Below are 18,608 nucleotides of genomic sequence, written 5' to 3' on the forward strand. Positions count from 1 at the left end.
GATGTGGAATGATACTGGTGATATTTCCAAACTTGTTTTTAGAAACATATAAAATTCTTTATAAACGTGTGCCTCTGATTCTGTTAAAAACAAAAGAGGTAGGTAAATGTACAGAAAAAAATGACTCATCATGCAATCATTCATTCATTGGTTCCCCCATGGCTACTATGTGTTAGACACTGTGCAGGGGCAGGGAGGTGGAGAGGGATGCACTTAGCATTTAAGAGTATCTCTGAGGGGGTGAAATTAGGACTCATCCAACCATCCATTCAACAAATGTTTATTGAGCATCTACTTGCCAATAGTGCAAGGGCATCGGGCACGCACAGTGAACAAAACAGATAAAAATCCTTGCTCTCCTGGAGCTGACATTTCAGTAAACAACCAAAAAGCTAACTACAATTAGCTAATCATCTAGTTTGTTAGAAGGTGATTAGAGCAGGAAAATAGGAAAAAGCAGATAAGGGGAGGGGCTTAGTAGCATGCAAGATGGATATTGGCTGCTTTAGTTAGGGTGGGAAGGAATAAGCTCACTGATAAGGTGATATTTGAGTAAGGGAGCCCTGAGGATGTCTGAGGGAAGGGTCTATCCCAGATAGAAGGAACAGCCAATGAAAAGACCTTAAGGAGGAAGAGCTCCGGATATTTTTTCTGGAAGAGCAAGGTAGCTGGGGCCCAGCGAGTGAAATCATAGGAGAGGATGTCCGGGTTTCGTTTATGGATTTCGTTATTGTTGTTTTTGGGTATTTTCCTTTTTTTTTTTTTTTTATAAATTAATTACTTTTTAAAAACTTACAGAAAAGATTAAGATCAAACAGTGTCTTGGTTGCAGGTCAAGTTCCTGGACTCAGACAGACTCAAAACTCATTACCTACTTCCTGTAATTCTGAGGCAGCTAGTTCACCCCTTTGAGCCTCAGTTTCTTTATCTGTAAAATGGGTATTAATAATACGATGGGGTTTTAGTATTTAGTGAGACAATGCAAGGAAAGCATTTGGCCAGGTGTGTGGCACGTAACCGTGATTTGGTGTAAGGTGGGACTTTTCCACGAGTATAGTCCTTTCTCCTTTAAGAACCCGATTGGGCGGGGAGCCAGCTTCTCCGCACGCTTTCCAAATTTTCCAATCCCCGCTTGGCATTTTCTGCCCGAAGGTCTCCAATTGGACAATCTGCACCAATCAGAGGCTGGAGCGGGCTCTGCCAATGGCCCAGCTCCGCCCCTGAGCGGGCCCTGCCCCCTGCCCGGTCAGCCCCGTTGCTATGGGGACTGGTGGGCGGCGAAGGGGGAAAGCCCCGGATGTTCGTTGGGGATTTAACATGGCGGCGGCAGTGGCCGCGGTGGCGGCGGCGCAAGAGAGCTGAGGGCGGTGTGAGGGTTCAGAATTCCGGGTCGAGCAGCTAGGCCGCGAGCGACCGCAGCGCCGAGCCGGTAGGATCAGCGGTCAGGCCAGGGGATTGGGGTGGGCCGGGCGATGGCGGTGGGAGAGCTTTTACGCAAGTAGGGGGCGGGGCCGTTGGGGTCAAAGTTCACTCGAGGAGGGACGGGTCGCCTCGGAGAGGTCGGGAGTCAGTGCTGCTGGGGAGGGTGGTGTAGAGGAGGTCAGATGTCAAACTAGCGAAGGAGGCGTGGCGAAGGGGACCACAAAGTTCGAAATTTGAAGTGGGGCCCGTTCGAGGGGGTCGGGGCGAGTGTCAAAAAATGGGGGTCAAAATTAATCATTTGAAGGGAGGGTGCGCTTACCAGAGTCGGAGATCACAACCCTGGGGGCGGTGGTTTGGAGGTTTACGGCAGCAACCAGCGGATCAGATGCATGAGCTTTAGGTTGGGGGGCACCTTTTTAAGGGATCAAATGTGGGGCGGGGGCAAAGGTCAGAATCCGACAGATGATGTACCTGAGGGTCAATAGTTAAAACCTTAGTGGGAGACATTGCTGGGGAGGACGGGAGGGATGCCCGAGAGAGAGATCAGAGGTGCTTCCTGGCCAGGTAAAGGGGAGCCTCCTCCCACAAATAGTGAAAATAGTAGCAAACACTCATAAATCACTATGTGCCAGGTCATTTAGATGCTTTCCATATATTTAATCCTCACTACAACCTTATGGGGTTGGCACTGTTATTAAGAGCCCAGGTGATCTGCCCAGGATCATCTAATGACTAAGTTGTGGGGTTGGGATTCAGACTCGAGTTCTGCGCCCAGAGATGTACTATGCTCTATTGCCTCTCAAATAATCACAGTTTTGACTAATATTTAATGAGGGCTAACACTGTGCTCAGCGGTCTTGTTTCATTATACCATAAGCTTGTGAAGTGGGTACTGAGTAGACCCACTTTACAGACAGGAAAACTGAGGCTCGGGTAGCATCTCCTGAGTAACAGAGGCAGTTTCCAAGCTGGGTCTGACTGATTCCAGAGCTCCTGCCCCCAGTTGTTACATTGTAGATTGTTGAAGACTGTTCCTGGAAGCAGGTGGCTGGGCAAGGCCAAGCCACTCCTTGGACTGGAATGGATTGTCTCTGGGCTCCCTGGAAGGGTGTGATCTGGGAAGAGAAGTTCTCATGGATCTATGGGAGTGGGGTGTTTGTGGGTGGCCCAGAGTCCAAGTGAGTCTGATGGGTTTCTGACTGGGGAGGGTGTCCCTGAGTGGGATCCAGTACAAAGCCTAGTGTTCTCTGTACTTAAAACCCCGAGCTCTCATGGTGGTCCCAGATGGCTCCCACCTCATTTCCTACGGCTCTCCCGGTCCCTTCTCAAGCTCCAACCCCACCGGCCTGTTTGCTCTTCTTCAACTCTGTAGGCATATGCCACCCTCCAGGTCTTTGACCTTCCTGTTCCCTCTGCCTGGAATCCTTTCCCTGCCCCTCCCCCCCTTACTCACGGTCACCCACGTGCAGCCCTACCAGCACCACCTGCCTCTCACTGTCCCTCACACACTCTTTATCTCCCTATCTGGTTTTCTCCCCAGGCCTTTGCTCTGTGCTTATCTTGTTTGTCAGGGCACCCTGTGTTGTCTGCCCCTCCCCCAAAGAATGTGGGCCCCACACGGCATGGAATTTCTCCATGTTGTTCCTTCCCTGAATCCCCCCTGAAGCACTGCGTGGCCGGTGGAGGGTGCTTGGTGGTTGGTGGCTGAACGTTGGACACTGTGCTCGGTGCTGGGACTGCCCCAGCGGACAAGACGCAGAACCCCTGGGCTTCCAGGGGCTCTCGGTGTCCCTTGGTGGGAGCAGACTGGAACCAGACCCCCAGCCAGCGATACACGGCTGCATCTGGACCCCTAGGGTGCAGTGGATCAGGGGCTGTGGAGCAGCACTGGGGACTGGTGCAGACGCAGCTCCATCACTCATGGGCTGTGAGACCGTGGGTGAGTCGCTTAACTTCCTGGGCCTCCGTTTCTTCCTCTGCAAAATGGAAATGATAGTGACCACCTCATGGCATGGCTGGGGGGGCGCAGAGCAGAAAGCGCGTGGCCCCGGCCCTGGCTCCGTGCTGTGTTGGCATTAGTCCTGCTGCCGCCGCCACCTGGGGAGGACCTCAGAGATGGAGGAGGGCCCCTCTCCACCTGCCTCCTGCTTCTCTCAGGCAGCCACGCCACCCCCTTCTGGCTCTGGCAGGGTCACCGGGTGGGCACACTGCCAGGCAGTCCTGTGAGGCCGGCCCAACCTCCTGCCCTCGTGGTTCCAGCTTGCTCAGCATCCCCGGCTTGGCGCAGATAAGGAGGGCTAGGGCTTTGGCATCGGAGACCCGAATTCAGGTCCCTACGCTGTCCCCAGCTGTGGGACCTTAGGCAAGTGATTTCTTAACTCTCCAGTTTTGTTCCTTAGGATACATTTTAGATTAGGGGGAAAAGTAAAGCCTTCAATTAATAGAACCCCCACGCCTCCAGCATCCGGCCTGGGATGGGACTCGCAGGGTGGATGGCGTTCAGTGCCCCCCTCCCTCCCCAGCCTCTCTGCCAGCTCCTTGCCCCAGCACCGGATTTGGTGGTTAGCGTCTCTCTGCAGGTCTTCCTACTGTTACTACCCTTGAATGTATCACAGATTATAGAGCCGCAGCTCTGGATCCCGGCTCCCCGCTGCAGTCACCCGGAGAGCTTTCAAAACTGCCGAGGCCCAAGCCAGCCTGGGAGAGTCTGACTTGGATTCATTTGGTTGGGGGTGGGGCGGGCCTCAGTATGTGGTTCCAGTGGCCACCAGGCTGGACCACCACTGTTTTACAGTTTGACGGCTGATGTAAGTGACATCCCGGTGAACAACCTGCTCTTTTCTGCTCAACATTCGAGTTTGCGTTTCTCTCTGCAAGGACGTGTGTGTGACTCTAGGATTCGTTGTCTCTGCTGTGAGTGTTTCTTCTTGTGATTGTGCCACATAGGAGTGGCACCTGTTCACCTGTTGGTGAACATTGGGGTGGTTTCCCACTGGGACAGTGACAACACCGAATCGAACATTCTAGAACACGTTTCCTTGTCTACTCTGGCCAGAGTCTCTCTTGGGCTTGTGGCTCACCGTGGACATGCTGGGCCTTCCAAACTGTTCTCCTAAGCAGTTGTACCAGTCTGCTTTCCCACAGGGCTTGAGGGTTCCCTTCACTCCATGTCCTGCTTTGGGGCAAGTTTGTGGCTCTTGCTGAAGTGCTTTACTCAGCCATGAGATGATGGGTTTATGGCCCCCTGGGCTGACTGGGAACAGCTGGGGAGATGGTTCACATGATGGGCCTAGCGGGGGCCTGACACCCACTGAGCCCCCACACCTAGGCTTTCGCCCTCTAGGACATCCAGGACAGTGACCACAGCTTTGATCCAGCTCTCCTTGGGAGGCATCTCTCAGGGCTGACGGTGGGAAAGGAGACTGTACTGACTTGAACCTCCTCAGGAAGGGGGCAGGAAGGAGGTGAAGTGTGGAAAGGGAGGGACAGAGCCTTGTTACACTCTTTGTGTGTGACCACTGGTCCCACTGGCGACCCACACAGCCCTAGCCCTGCCTGCATGGATTTTAGTATACAAAGGAAGACAGACCCATCCCGAGACAGTGACAGCCCAGAGTGTCAGCGCTGGGATGAGGAAGCACAAAGAGAAGCATCAGGGCTAGGATACGGGAGGCACAGGGACTGTAGGAATCCAAAGGAGGCCCCTGACCAGCCTGGGAAGTCAGTGAGGGCTTTCTGGAGGAGACATCTGACCGATGAGAAAGAGTGAGCCAGGCCTAAGAAAGGAGGTGGAAAGAATAGAGCGGGTAGTGGGTACGGGAAGTGCAAAGGTCCTGAGGTCTGAATGAGCTTGGGATGGTCAGGTCCCATCAAGGAGGCCCAAGTGGCAGAGGAGGCAGCAAGATCAGGAAGGTGGGGACGATGTGGCAGAGGTACCAGAGGCTGAGAGGCGGAGGTAAGGAGTGTGGATTGCATTCAGTGTGTAACGGGGACTCATTGGAAGGCTTTAAGCAACATCTATTTCCCTTTAATAAGGATTACTCATGTTGCCCTGTGGGGAGTGGATCCTGGGGTGCAGCAGCAGGGAGACCACAGGGAGGCTGCTGTAAGGGTCCAAGCAGGAGATGAGGGTGGATAGGATGAGGGGGCCCACGATGGAGGAGGGATCTGTGTGCTGCCAAGATTGTGAGGACTTCACCCATATATATTTTTTAAAGATTTTATTTTTATTTGAGAGAGAGCATGTGCATACGTGGGGGTGAGGGCCAGAGGGAGAGGGAGAGAGAGAATCTTAAGCAGGCCCCACGCCCAATATGAGACTCAGTCTCACGACCCCAAGATCTTGACCTGAGCCGAAATCGAGAGTGGGCCGCTTAACCGACTGCACCACCCAGGTGCCCTTACTTCACCCGTATTAACCCATTTGATCTCCACAACAACCTACAAGGTAGGTACTGTTGTTATCCCCATTTCAGAGATGAGAAAACTGAGTCCCACAGAGGTACGTGACGTGCCTAAGGTTACACGGCAGGTGAGTGGCAGAGGTAGGACTTGAACTCCAGGCCTTCGGACTATAGAGTCACCACCTGCGGTGGCTGCCCTCCAGTGATTTGGAAGTGGTTTGGATAAGACAAGGCCACTTCCTGGCCAGTTGGTTCTTACCCAGGCTCCTCTTTAGGTGGAAGCTCCTTGGAGGTCAGTTCAACCTGGGGTATTTCTGGGCACTGGGTCCCTACCTCCCTCAGGGCCCCCCACAACCCCTTCTCTTTCTTCTCCACGGCCTCACCCCTCCTTGTCCTGCTGGCCTGCAATAAACCAGACTTCCTGGCCAGACGCCGGTCGGGGTGTCCCCAGCAGCTGTTTATCCCATCACCCGAGCCAGGCGGCCACAGTTGCTGCCAGCAGGAAGCAGCCTCCTTCCAAGTCACGGCCAGGGAAATGGGACCCTTCCCGCCCCCGCCACCCTTTCCGGGGCTGGGGCTTGTTTTCTGCCAGATGCCTGGGCCCACAGGAAGGTGTCGGGGGCGGGGGGGGGCAAGGAGGGTCAGAGGGGAGCTTTCCCAGGTCCCAGGGGAGCCGGTGACAGCAGATGTGACAGAAGCTACCACTCACGGCAGCCTGTGTCCCGGGGCCCTCTGGTCCTGCCCTGCCTTTCCCCGGGTGCTGCCGCCATCCTCAGGGGCAATGGCAACTTCTCTGCGGGGGCCACGCAGTCCACACTGGTCCCCGACCTCCTAGCTGGGGCCCCTGGGGAAGAACCGGAGCCTCCATGGGCCTCACATTCCTCACCTGTTAAATGGGCTGTTGGGAGGATCATAGATCATGCGGTGAAGAGCTCCCCGAGTGGCCTGGCACACAGTAAGCTTGTAACAATTTATAATTCAACAATTTTAACAATTTCCGTTTCCTTCCTCACGCCCTGTCCCCTCTGGGCTGCAGCCTCCCCTTCGCGGGCTCCCAGCCTCTAGTGATCCTGGACTCACCCGCAGCTCGCAGCCCGCCAGACGCCAGATGTGTGCTGGGTGAGCATCGGCACGGTGGCTCTGCCCAGAGACCCGGAGCAGGAAGTGCTATTAACCTCATTTCTCTTTTCCAGCATTTTCATTTCAGGAAGGCACATTTTTTGCTCCGTGCGCACGCATTACCTATTCCCCTAAATAATCATCGCGCACAGCACAGAAGGGTATACAGCCACGAGGAAATCCCTTTCCCAGCCTGGCCGCCCGTCCCCTTCCCCGAGACAGCCATTGTTCCCGGCGTCTCTTCTGTCTTAGGATATGTGTCCCTGCATGTGTTCTGCCCCCTTTTGTTTCTACCCAGATGGAGCCGACGTCCCACGTTTGCGTTCTCAGCCTTGCGTTCCCACTCCCACACAACGGGACGCGGCCTTGCAGGTTTCACTCTTCAGTTCTGTGTCTGGACCCGGAAATGCTTCCTTGTGCTTTCTGTGGCCGTGTGCCATCCCTGACCCACGTGTGTTCACGCTGATGGCTCTTCATGCCCTTCGGGTCTGTCCCTCCTCGGAACAGGACCGCACGCGCATGGGAGCGCAGCTCTGGGCACAGCTCTGGACGTGGGCTCGGGGGTCTGAGATGTGCGCCCCGGTAGCTCGGCCAGTAACGTGCAGGCCTGCCCGAGAGCGTGAGCCTGTTTGCGCCCCAGCCCGGTGTCTGATGGCCCCCGGGGCTTTCTCATGTGCTGGCCCCGTGCTTGGGCTGGTAGCTGACGCCTTGGCCTTTGCCAGTCAGCTAAGGTTCTCGCCGTGGTTCTGATTTTAAAGTGAGTAAAGTGGAGCATCTTTGTGTTTGTTGAAAGCCACCTGGGCTTCCTTTCCCGGGAGCTGTCTATCTGTGGTATTTTTTACTTTCCCTGAGAAGGAGAAACCGAGGCACGGGCTGGAAATCCCTCAGCAAGTAAGGGGCAGCTCCAGGCCTGGAACCCAGGCCTGCGTGGCTCCAATCTGGAGCTCCTAACTTGTGTGACACCGTGGAGGCGGAGGGCTTGGGCTCTGGGGCCAGCCTCACCACTACCTGCTGTGTGGTCCCAGACGAGTCCCTTAACTGCTCTGTGCTTTGGTGTCTTTATCTACATAGTGGAGATGATAACGGTGCCTCCTCAGGGTTGTTTTGAGGCTATAACTGCATCATCATCAAGCAAAATGCATAGTAAGTGCTCAGAGACTGTTAGCTGCTGTGCCGATACTCGTAGCCTTGTTCTGGATCATTACTATTAACAGGCCTCGTTCTAGTGCTTCCTGTGAGCTAACTCATTGGACGCCCCCAGCACCCCAAGATGTAGGTGTTAACTATGATTCCCCTTTCATAGGGGAGGAGATTGTGAACCTGGGAGACTTGCCTGGGGTCACTCCCTCTGCCACCACCCCCAGACTAAGCCTGAGGGATTAGAAGGCCCCCCCTCCATTGTGTCTTCCTTCCGGGCTTTGGAGGGGAGCAGCCTGACAGGTGGGGGCACCGGGCGGGGTCCCCAGACAGCGCGCTCCCTCCCAGGCCCTCCCCGCTTCCACCCCCAGGTGCCCGGCCTGGCCCTGGAAACTCCCGATAAAGCAGCATTGTGCTGCGTTTGGGCCTGGCTTCCCCAGGCTGGTTCCAGCCACTCCCACACAACGGGAAGCAGCCTGCTATCCTGGGCCTCCTCCCGCCCTCCTCCTGCTCCCCTCCTGCCCTCCCCTCCCTTCCCCTCCACGGTCCTCGCGAGGAATGGGGAGAAAGTAGGACATGGCCGGAAGGCAGGGCTCTTCAGCATATCTCCCTCAGGTGAGGACCCCCCCAGGCACTTCTGCCTCCTCCCTCCCTGGGGACCCCTCCTCTGCTGCCCACGGGGGCCTTCCCCCGAATCTTCCACAGCAGCCTGGCCCAGATGATCTGACTCTGAGATGCCGTGCTGTGTATATATAGTTACGTACATTTATGATTCTTCTACTTTTAAACCTTTAGTAATTGCAAAGCGTAACGTGCCTCTGGAAATGGGCCTAAGTGCACGTGTCAGTTTAACATCATTATGAGATGAACAAACACTTCTCCACACTTGGGGGAAGACCGAACTCTGCACCCTAGGAGCGCCCCCGTCACCATCACGACCCCGGTAGCGATCACTCCCCTGACCTTGGGGGTCACCGTGTCCCTGCCTTTCTGGAGAGTCCCTGCCAGGCGTGCATCCCTGAATTACAGAATGCCACCTTGCGTGCTTTTGAACTTCACAGAAATGGAGTCCCCCCGCACGTCTTGTTAGCGGCCGGCTTCTTTCATCCCTGGTCTGTGGGGTCCAGCCCCGTGGTTGAGCATGTCCATAGTTCGTCCCCCCTCGTTGCTGTGTACTCTTCTAGTGTGAGAACAACCCAGAGCTGATCTCTGTCTCCTGCTGTGTGCGTGTCAACGCCCTTGAACACGTCTGCCCCGGGCATGCGGGCGGGCGTGCACACATTTCTCCAGGGAATTCTCCAGGGAAGCTAGCCCTGGCCCCACGGGAGGCCCTTTGTGAGCTCCGTCAGGCAGGAGACCCAGACCCTGGTCCCAGATCCACACGCAGAGTTTAAAATAAGTCGGACTCCCAAGCCCCCATCTCCCCCCCGGCCCCCCGCCATGACCCTGTCTCATTAACAGGCGCCCCATCCATCCTCTCGATCGATCGATCGGGCCAGGAGTCTGGTGGCATCCTGACTCCTCTCGTCTCCTTCCTTCACAGTCACGATGGCAGGAAGGCCACCTGCTCTACCCGCAGAGCAGAACCTGGCACCTTTCACTCTTCCTCCGTGGCAGCCCCTACTTAAGCCACCCTCGTCTCCCGCCTGGACCGCCTCCCCACTCCCCACTTCCCCGTTGCCCCCCCCCCCCCCCCCCGCGGTCTGTCCTCACATGAAGCTAGAGGGAGCTGGGGTCAGATCGCATCACCGCCCTGCTGGGGACCCTCCTGTGGCTTCATCTCTGGGGGGGGTGGGGGTGGTCATGAGATCCTGGCCCAGCTTTCCTGCGAGCTTCCACTCCTCTCCTGCCATGCTGTTCCTGGAACATTCCAGGCCGGGTCCTGCCTCAGGGCCTTTGGTTCACGCGCTTCGTCTGGGACCTGCCACTCTTTCCCTCTTCCACCTTCCCGGGCTTGAGTTTCTTTGTGGCACTCATCATTACTACTTATATTACACTATGATTTATGGGTCAGTTGGCTTCTTGTCCTCCCTGCCTCTCATAACTTGGCTTCATGGGTTGGGGGGTGGTGGCGGGGGACCCTTACTGTGTTCCTTGCTATAACCCCAGCTTGATGTGTGTGTGCCGGGGTGGCTCAGTAAACGCTGGCGGACCGAATGTGAGGGGTGGAGGGAATGATAAGCCCTGGGTACACCCTGCCGCAGTGCATGGTGGGGGATCTGCCCCGAGTGAGGAGGGAATGCCACTGGAAGGGGGAGCAGGAGTTGGCTGAGGGAGGGGAGGGGAGGGGAGAGCGCGGGGACCTCTGAGGAACCGAAGGGTGGCTCACATCCCTCTCGGTTCTGTGGTCGGTCTGGATTGGAACGCAGACGGCCACTCGGGGCCTCTCCACGTCTCGCTTGTTCTTCTCTAGAATTGAGGCCACTCAGGTGTTCTAGGGCATCTCTGAAGCTCTGCTCCTAACAGTGCCTGGGGTATAAACATGAACGTGATTATTTTCGTTTCTCTCCTACATATACTCTGGAGTGCCGGCCCTTTGTGGCCTCCAGGGACCCAACGGTTGATGGATAAACAGCTCTAGTTGCTACCCATTTAGCGTCTGTCTCTTGGACTCTCAGCCTTCTGGGGCATCCCTGCTCCGAGGCAGGGGAAGGCCTGAAATGACCTCGGGTCTGGGGAGTGAGTGTTCCTTAGGCTGATTAATAGGGAAAACTAACTGAAGGTCTGCTCTGTGCCAGGCCCCGTGCCCCGCGTAGCACTCCCCTGCGTCTGCTCAGTCCTTCCAGGGTCCCCAGAAGGTGGCTATGACCATTCGGCCCATTTCACAGACGGGGAGGGGAAGGGTGGCACCCGTGGTGAGTGCTGGCCCATCCTGCAAACTGGTGCTGAGCAGATCTGGCCTTAGCTCCTCCAGGTGCGGATTTGCATTTCCCTGGTGGCCTGTCAGGTGGAGCAGCTTTTCACCTGTCCCCTGGAACGTCTGGAGCTCGTCTCTTGTGAAGAGCCCATTCATGTCACTTGCCTATTTCCCATCTGGCTGTCTGCATTTTTATTTGTTACTTCTTCGAGTTAAATCCTCGGTTCTGGATGAGAGCCTTTGTTTCGAAGATGCTATAATTCTCCCGGCCTGCTGTTCGTCTTTTTGCTTTCTTTATGGTATCTTTTGATGAACAGAAGCACTTAATTTTAATATGGTCAAATATATCACTCATATCCTTTAGAGTTTTAGAATTCTGCTTCTCACCTTTCTTCGTCCTGGAATTGTGTGTGTGTGTGTGTGTGTGTGTGTGGTGTGAGGTAGGCATCCAGTTTCATATTTTTTGCCTGGATCCCCCATCATCCAAGGACCATTTACTAAAAACAGACTGACTTTTCTCCACGGTCACTCTTACCATAAATCATGTGTCTGTGTAAGTGAGTCTGTTGCCGGATGCCTTGTCCCTTTCTCTTACTCTTCTGGCCTGTTCCTGCATACTACCACCCAGCCCTCATTTCTGTCGTTGATAAGAAGTTTTGATCTTGGGGAGAGCAAGCACTCCTACTTGTTCTTCTTCAAGAGTGTCTTGGCTATTCTTGGCTCTTTGAATTCTATTTAAATATTAGACATGCATCTCGTCACAGACACAGACACGACATTGAGTCTCCCAGTCCATGAATGTGGTCTATCTCTCCATTTATTTGTCTTCTCTGATGTATCTCAGGAGAGTGCCACACTTTTCCAGCACTGTCCTTGCCCACTTTTTGGTGGATTTATTCTGAGGTAGTTTGTGATGTGGCCGGGGGAGTCTGTGCCTGCCCCTCCCACGAGGCACCTTGCATCCTAGGTTTGGCCTTTGCCGGGTAAGGCTCACATTAGGGCCAGGAGCCCCCTGCCCTCCTCCCCCAACCCTGCTTCCTCCCTGGCACCACTCCTAGTCCCTGGCAGAGGGTGGGCAGGGTGCCCGGAGAGGAGGTTGTAATTTTCCTGAATGATTTCAAGGGCTAATTAAAGGTTTTCCTTGACTAATCAGCTTACGGTTTAATTATCGGGGAACAGGCTCAGGGCTGCGGGAAGCAGCTCTGGTAGGGTCTCCTCACAGCGTGGCAGGAAGGAGCCAGGGCCCGGCCCTACCCCGCGGGGGTGGCAGGACCGGGGGATCCCCTGGCACTGTCTGGGGGCCAGCTGGTGTTCTCCATCCCCGTGAAAGAAGACAGGGGGGCGGGGAACCAGCAGGTGTGGCTGAAGTCAGCACATGGGGGTCGGCGGGCGGGGGGGGGGTGGGGGGGTGCTTCTCTGCTTGAAATCCATCCACGTCCCCTACTGCCTGAGAGAGGGCCCAACCTGGTCCCTCCCCTGCTGGACCAGGCCCTGCCCCTGTCTGCTTGCACTTTAGCCTTCCTGACCTTTGTTAAGTGCTCTCCTCTCGTGTGTTCTTTGTGTCTTGACCTAAAGGTCACCCCTTCTGGGAAGCCTTCTCAGGTCACCCCTGCCCACCCAAGCAGGTGATAAGCTCTGTGGGCTCCTTGTCGGCTGTCAGGGTCACTCACTCCACCACTGATAAGCGCTCAGTGAAGGGGACCCCTGGGCCGGGCCCTGTGGTCCAGCATTTGAGTTGGAGGGGACCCAAGAGGGGAAGGGGTTCAGGCCTGGCGCTCCAAGGAGAAGGCTGGGAGGGGGGATTCAGGGCGGGGAGACCTCGTGCTAGCTGATGCCTTCCCAGGGGAGGCTTCCGTCTGGACCAGACACAGAATGGGCTCCTGGGAGTTCTCGAAGGGGGAGGGGACCCGGAGATGGCCGTGCCAGGCCCGGCTTCATTCCTTGCATTCCTCAGCAGGCCCCAGACTCCCAGTGGCCCAAGGTGGGGGAGGGTGGGCGGGCAGAGGGGCAGAGGGGGCCTCCTGGGCACTGCCCCTGCCCCTGCCCGTGGTGGGGGCAACCATACAGTACCCCAAGCCTAGACCATTTGAATCCCAGTCTCTGGCTATGGGGTCTGAGCATTATTTGGGGGTTTTTTGGTTTTTTTCTTTAAGCTCCCAGTGTGACTAGCTGGGATGAGAGCCACTGGCCTCCAGAAATGATAGCAAATATGTTCACTTTTGCAGTGTTTGGGGTACTTTCCTAGGCTCCTGACATAGCGTGATTGAGCCACGTCACCCCCACAAGCACACAGTCGAGTTACAGACGAGGCCGCGGAGGTCCAGAGGCTTCCATGGGCGCTGCAGCCTCTGCCGCTGTCCTGCCTTCCATCCCTCAGTCCTCCAGGCTCCTGGCAGGCCGCCTTCTCTGTCTCCGTCCTCTCCTCCTCTTTCTCTCCATGTCTCTGCTTTCTGTCTCTCTCCCTCTTTCCCGCCCTTAATTTCTGCTTCCCTCCTCCGCCGGTCAAAGCTTCCCTGGCTTCCCCTGTTAGCCAGGATCCCGCTGAAGCCACAGAGGGAGATGGTTCCCACAGGCCCAGGACGGGGATGGGAAGGATGCCGATGTCACCTTGCCAGCCTCCCTCGCTTCTCCTGGCACCTGGAGTGGGGGGCGGGGGGGCACGCGTCCCACTGACATTCGGGGGTACTGGGACCGGCTTTGCGACCTTGAGGGAGGACTGCCCAGGCAGGCGGACCCTGACATGACGGAGCCTGTGACCCAAGATCCTTCTGTGGGCCCAAAAGTCTGCTGGTGTTATCTGTGGCCGGTTACCATTTCGGGCTCCCGTGGGGTGGCCGAAGGTTTAATTTTGGCAGAGGCCCGTGCTAAGATGTGACTCTTGCAGGAGGCTTTCCTATTCGACGGGAAGGAGGGGGAATGAGTCCTGGGCTCACTGGCCACCTCTCCCGCATCCCCTCAGGGCAGAGGCTCCCCATTGGGCCTCTCCAGCTCTGACACAGCCTCTCTGTGGCCTCGGGCCACGCCTGGAGCCCCAGATTTCTCAGCCTTGGTTTCCACATCTGGAGCAGGAGGAGACGGGGTCCTGCCGCCTCCCTGGTAGCTGGGAGGAGTGAGTGAGTCAGTGGCGTGTGTGACGCTCAGCACAGCGCTGCCATCGTTATGTCATTATGGTCGCCTTGACCGTGACTGCTGTTACAGTTATTAGAGGCAGGACATGTGTTTGGATTCAGTAACAAAGATTCACCCGGTGAGGGATCTGTAATTCTTCGCTGTTATGATCAGTTCACATTTCCTTTTGCAGAATGTTTAAAACCTTTGTATAATGGAAGTGGTCACTCATGCTCGGGAGAATGGTCTCATGCCTTCCCCACGTCCCCTGTCCCCGTCACTGTCCCCGATGTCCCGCAATTACCAATGATGACCAGGCTTTTTCATCTGTAACCCAAGCCCCACCTCCCTGGTTATTTCAAAGCAGTTCCCATACCTCATATACTTGAGCCATCAATTTTTCAGATTTTTCTCCTCTAAGAGATTAAAGAGTCCAAGAAAACAAACCCCACAATACTATTGTCACAGGAAAAAAAGAACTGGTGATTCCTTAAGATCCTCACATTTCCCTCCAATTGTCTTATCATCCTTTTTCAATGTGTTTGTTTGATTTGGAATCCAGACAAAGTCTGCGCTTTGTGTTTGCTTGACAGGTCCCTTAAGTCTTCCATAGTCTATAGGATTTCTCGCATCCGTGCTTTTGTGTGCTTGCTGTTTGCCTTGTGTATCTGCCAAAGACGCTCATCCTTTGTCCCCTAGAGTTTTCCAGAGTCTGGATCCAGCCGATGAATCCTTGTGGTGTCATTCGACTTGTTTCTCTGTCCCCTGCGCTTCCTGTAAATTGGGACTTAGGTGTAGGGGCTTGATTATATTCAGGTTCTGTTTCTTTCCCCGGTGGTGCTCTGTGTGAACTTCAGGTCAACATTAGTGCCTGGGTCACTTTTAAAATAAATTTAGGGGGCGCCTAGCCGGCTCCATCAGTGGAGCATGCTACTCTTGCTCTTGGGGTTGTGAGTTCGAGCCCCACGTGGGGTGTCAAAATTACTGAAAAAAATAAAACTTAAAGTAAGATAAAATAAAATAAATTACATTGAATTAAGAAAATTGAGTAGGTGGGAAAAAAAAATTCTTCCCTTGCTTGTGGTCAGACTGGTACCAGATCGAGCAGAGGGGCCTGAGGACCGAGGGTCGGGAACTGCGGGGGCCTGGGAGCCAGGGGCTGGGTGTTAGCCTCCAGCTTCCACGAACCGTCTGTCGTAGGTGTGCACAGCTTTGGGCTCCTGCTTTGCTGGGCTCCTGGGCCCCCGGCCGAGAGCCCTCTCTGCCCCCCAGCCGCCCCATCCTTGACTCTGCCTGCTTCAGCTGGCCTGGTGGTTATCTTGAGGCACGGAGCCACCCTCCTACCCTGGCTGTGTCCTTGGCCTCGCTTCCCCCTCTGGAACGCGATGGGGGCGCCAGCTCCCCCGGAGGGCTGTGGTCAGGACTCGGGCGGACGGGGACCGTACAGAAAAGGGCGTGATGCCTGGTGCGCGCTCTACAAGCCACTCATCCTCTGCATTTAGCGCAGGCCTCTTTGACCTCAGCGTCACCACTTTTCCCTTCTGGCCACGCTGGCCTCCGTGCACATTCTGGCACGTGTCAGGCCGGCTTCGGTCCTTGGGCCTTTGCGGTGGCCCTTCCCTCTACCCTGAACGCGCTTCCCTGGCTCGCCACGTGGCTTCCTCACGGCCCTCTGGTGTGGCTCCAGCGCCAGCCCCCTCGGGGCCCTTCTCTGTCCTCTCCCTCTCGTTGCATAGTTGCATGCTCGTTTGTTGACTTGGGTTTTGTCTCCTCTCCCCCACGGGAATGTCAGCTCGGGGAAGGGGGTGCTCTCTCATTTCCTGCTCTGTCCCCAGTGCCTGAAGCTGTGCCTGGCACACAGTGAGCGCACAATACAGTCGTGGAGCGCATGAACGAGCGAGAGAAGAGCACGGTTTAGTGAGTGGATTGGGCCCGGGTCCGACCTACCGCGGACTCCTGGCTCTGATACACACTGTGACCTTGGGCCGGCACCTCCCCGCTCTGAGCCTTACTCTCCTCCTCTGCAGCCTGGGGGTGTCCACAGCACCCTGCTTGCTGCCTTGTTTGGCCCTAGCGTAGTGCCCAAACAGAACGCTCCGTAGCTGCGTCTCCAGCATCTGACCCAGATGAGCCAGCCAGGGGCTGCCCCTGCCTTGGGGGCGCTTTAAATCTTCAATAACTCCTCCCACTCTGTGTGAACGGGCTGCTGGTGCCCCAGGGCGGGTGGGGGCAGGGACACCGTGGCTAGGTATGTTCCCATGGCCAGACAGGCTCCCTGAAGAGTGTGATTCCCACAGGACACAAGAGTGCCCGGGATGTGGAGAGACGTGGAGTTGTGGCCGCCTCGGAGGGCTCCAGGGCCGGCTGCTTCCAGGCCTGTCTCCCTGGCAGGAAACAGGCCAAGAGCTGCAAGGGGCCAAGGAGGACTGCTGTTCTGATTATGGTAGCAGTTTACAGCTTTCGGGTGTGTGTGCGTGCGTATGTTGTGCATGTGTGTGCGTGCGTGTGTGTTGAGAGATAGAGAGGGCTCAAAAGAGAGAGATTGAAGGTGCACGTGCGTAGAGACTAAGCTCCCAGCTGTCAATCGCTGCCCCTGGTGTTTGCTGCGCGCGAGTCTCAAATAGGACATGCGTGGAGAATGTACGTAACTCCCTGTTCGGTTTCATGAATAATTATCACGATCAAACATATGCCATCTAACGACCACCCAGATCAAGAAGACAAGCATCACCAGCACCCCAAAAGCCCCCTCCTTCGTGTGCTCTTTCTAGCCTTGGCAAATAAAATCAGCCCCCCTTTTCTTCCTTTTAATTGTCGCCTCTATTTTTGTGCGAGATATCCGATGCCCCCAGGGGGACACAGTCACCTGACGGACCCCCCCTTAGACACTCCTGCCCTGGTTCGAGCCCTCAGTGCCCACCTGCATGTATGCGTGCCTCGCTCCCCCTCACTGCCCCCCGCCCCCCACAGTTCCCAGCTCCCACGTTGCTCTGCAGCTTTTAAAACCGAGCGTGATGGTGCCGGACTGCCAGCACTTGGCTGTCACTTGCTCTCAATATCTTGAAGTTTCTCCAGGTGGATAAACAAAGTCCCGTGCCCCTGGGAATGTTCTCCAGTGTGGGTCGGAGCTGCCCCCACCCAGTAGCCAGATGAAAGCAGCCCTGCCCTGGTGGGGTGTCAGGAGAGCACTCTGGGGGGGTTGAAACCACTGCCTCATGCGACAGTGGGCATTTTCTGTCCGTGGAGGGCACTGCTGGCTTCTCTGGTCGTCAGATGGGATTCAGTCACAGGCCCTTGACATGTACGGGGTCTTCCCCGAGCACCTGTAAGTGATAAAGGGGCCTCTGGTATCATCCTGGGTCCGCCTGTCCCTCCGCGTGGGAATGGATGGGGGCTGGGGCCGGATGATCTCTTCTCTGGCCTGCCCTCTGGACCCCTCTGCTTCCCCTTTTAGCCGGGCTCATCCGGCCTTTTGCGGAGAGGCCCTCGGGATGGAGAGTACTAGCAAAGGCTCTGGGTGCGGAGGCCTGGGTCTGCTCCCCGGCTCTGCCACCTACTCACTGGGTGACCTTTGGCATGTGGTAGCTTCCCCCTGTGGGCCTCAGTTTCCCCATGATAAATGGGATTGTATAAAGGTTATTTCATCCATGTAGAGCACTTAAAAGAGAGTGGCACTTAGAAACCTCATCATGAGTGTTAGCTGTGGATATTACTGTCCTTATTGCCATTCACTCATTCATCCTGTAGATGCTTACTGCGTATCTCGTCGAGATAACCATAGATTCACTGGCAGTTTAAGAAATAACACAGAGAAAGCCCCTGTTTCTTCCGTGGTGACATCTTGCAAAACTCTACTTAGTACGAGATCACAACTAGGATAATGACATTGATACAGTCAAGATACAGAACATTCCATCACAAGGATCCCTCCTGATGCCTTTTTGTAGCCACATCCCCTCCCTGGCGTGTCCCCAACTCCCAGCAACCACTCATCTACCCGTCCTCCGTTTTTATAATCCTGCATTTCAAGAATGTGATGTGTTACAGAACAATTTTCACAACCATAATGTAAAGAACTGTAACGATAAAGAGAATTTAAAATACAAAATTAAGCAAAAAAGTTTAACATTTCAAAAAAAAGAATGTTATGTAAATGGAAGCTTTTTTTCACTCAGCTTCATTCTCTGGAGATTCATCCAGGTCGTTGCCCAAATCAACAGTTCATTCCTTTTTCTTGCTGAGTATATTCCATGGCATGGGCGTACCACAGTTTAACCATTCACCCGTTGAGGGACATCTGGGCTGCCTCCCTCTGGGGGGCTATGACAAATAAAGCCGCCATAAACAGTTGCGTACAGGTTTTTGTGTGAACATAACTTTTTGTTTCTCTGAGACAAATAACCAGAAATGCAGTTGCTGGTGTAGAGAAATTGGCAAGCTGTTCGGCTCTACCATTTTACATTCCCCCCAGCAGCGTGTGAATGAACCAGGTTCTCTGCATCCTCACCAGCATTTGGTGTCGCCACTGTTTTTGATTTTAAGCTGTTCAACTGGGCAGGTAA

General features: G+C 55.2%; 1 protein-coding gene across 2 annotated transcripts in view; it reads left to right on the plus strand.

Moving 5' to 3' along the window:
• Positions 1-1,273: 1,273 nt before the first annotated feature.
• The window catches only part of PAK4 (p21 (RAC1) activated kinase 4), a 42,552-nt gene continuing 25,217 nt past the window's right edge, over positions 1,274-18,608 (plus strand). The window contains exon 1 of one of the 2 annotated variants that reach the window (XM_036094841.2): positions 1,274-1,429. The gene's annotated coding sequence lies outside the window, so the exon portion shown is untranslated. The remainder of the gene's footprint in view (positions 1,430-18,608) is intronic. The other variant, XM_036094845.2, reaches the window with a different exon arrangement.

This window comes from Halichoerus grypus, chromosome 15 (genome assembly GCF_964656455.1).
Source record: "Halichoerus grypus chromosome 15, mHalGry1.hap1.1, whole genome shotgun sequence".
Taxonomy (NCBI): domain Eukaryota; kingdom Metazoa; phylum Chordata; class Mammalia; order Carnivora; family Phocidae; genus Halichoerus; species Halichoerus grypus.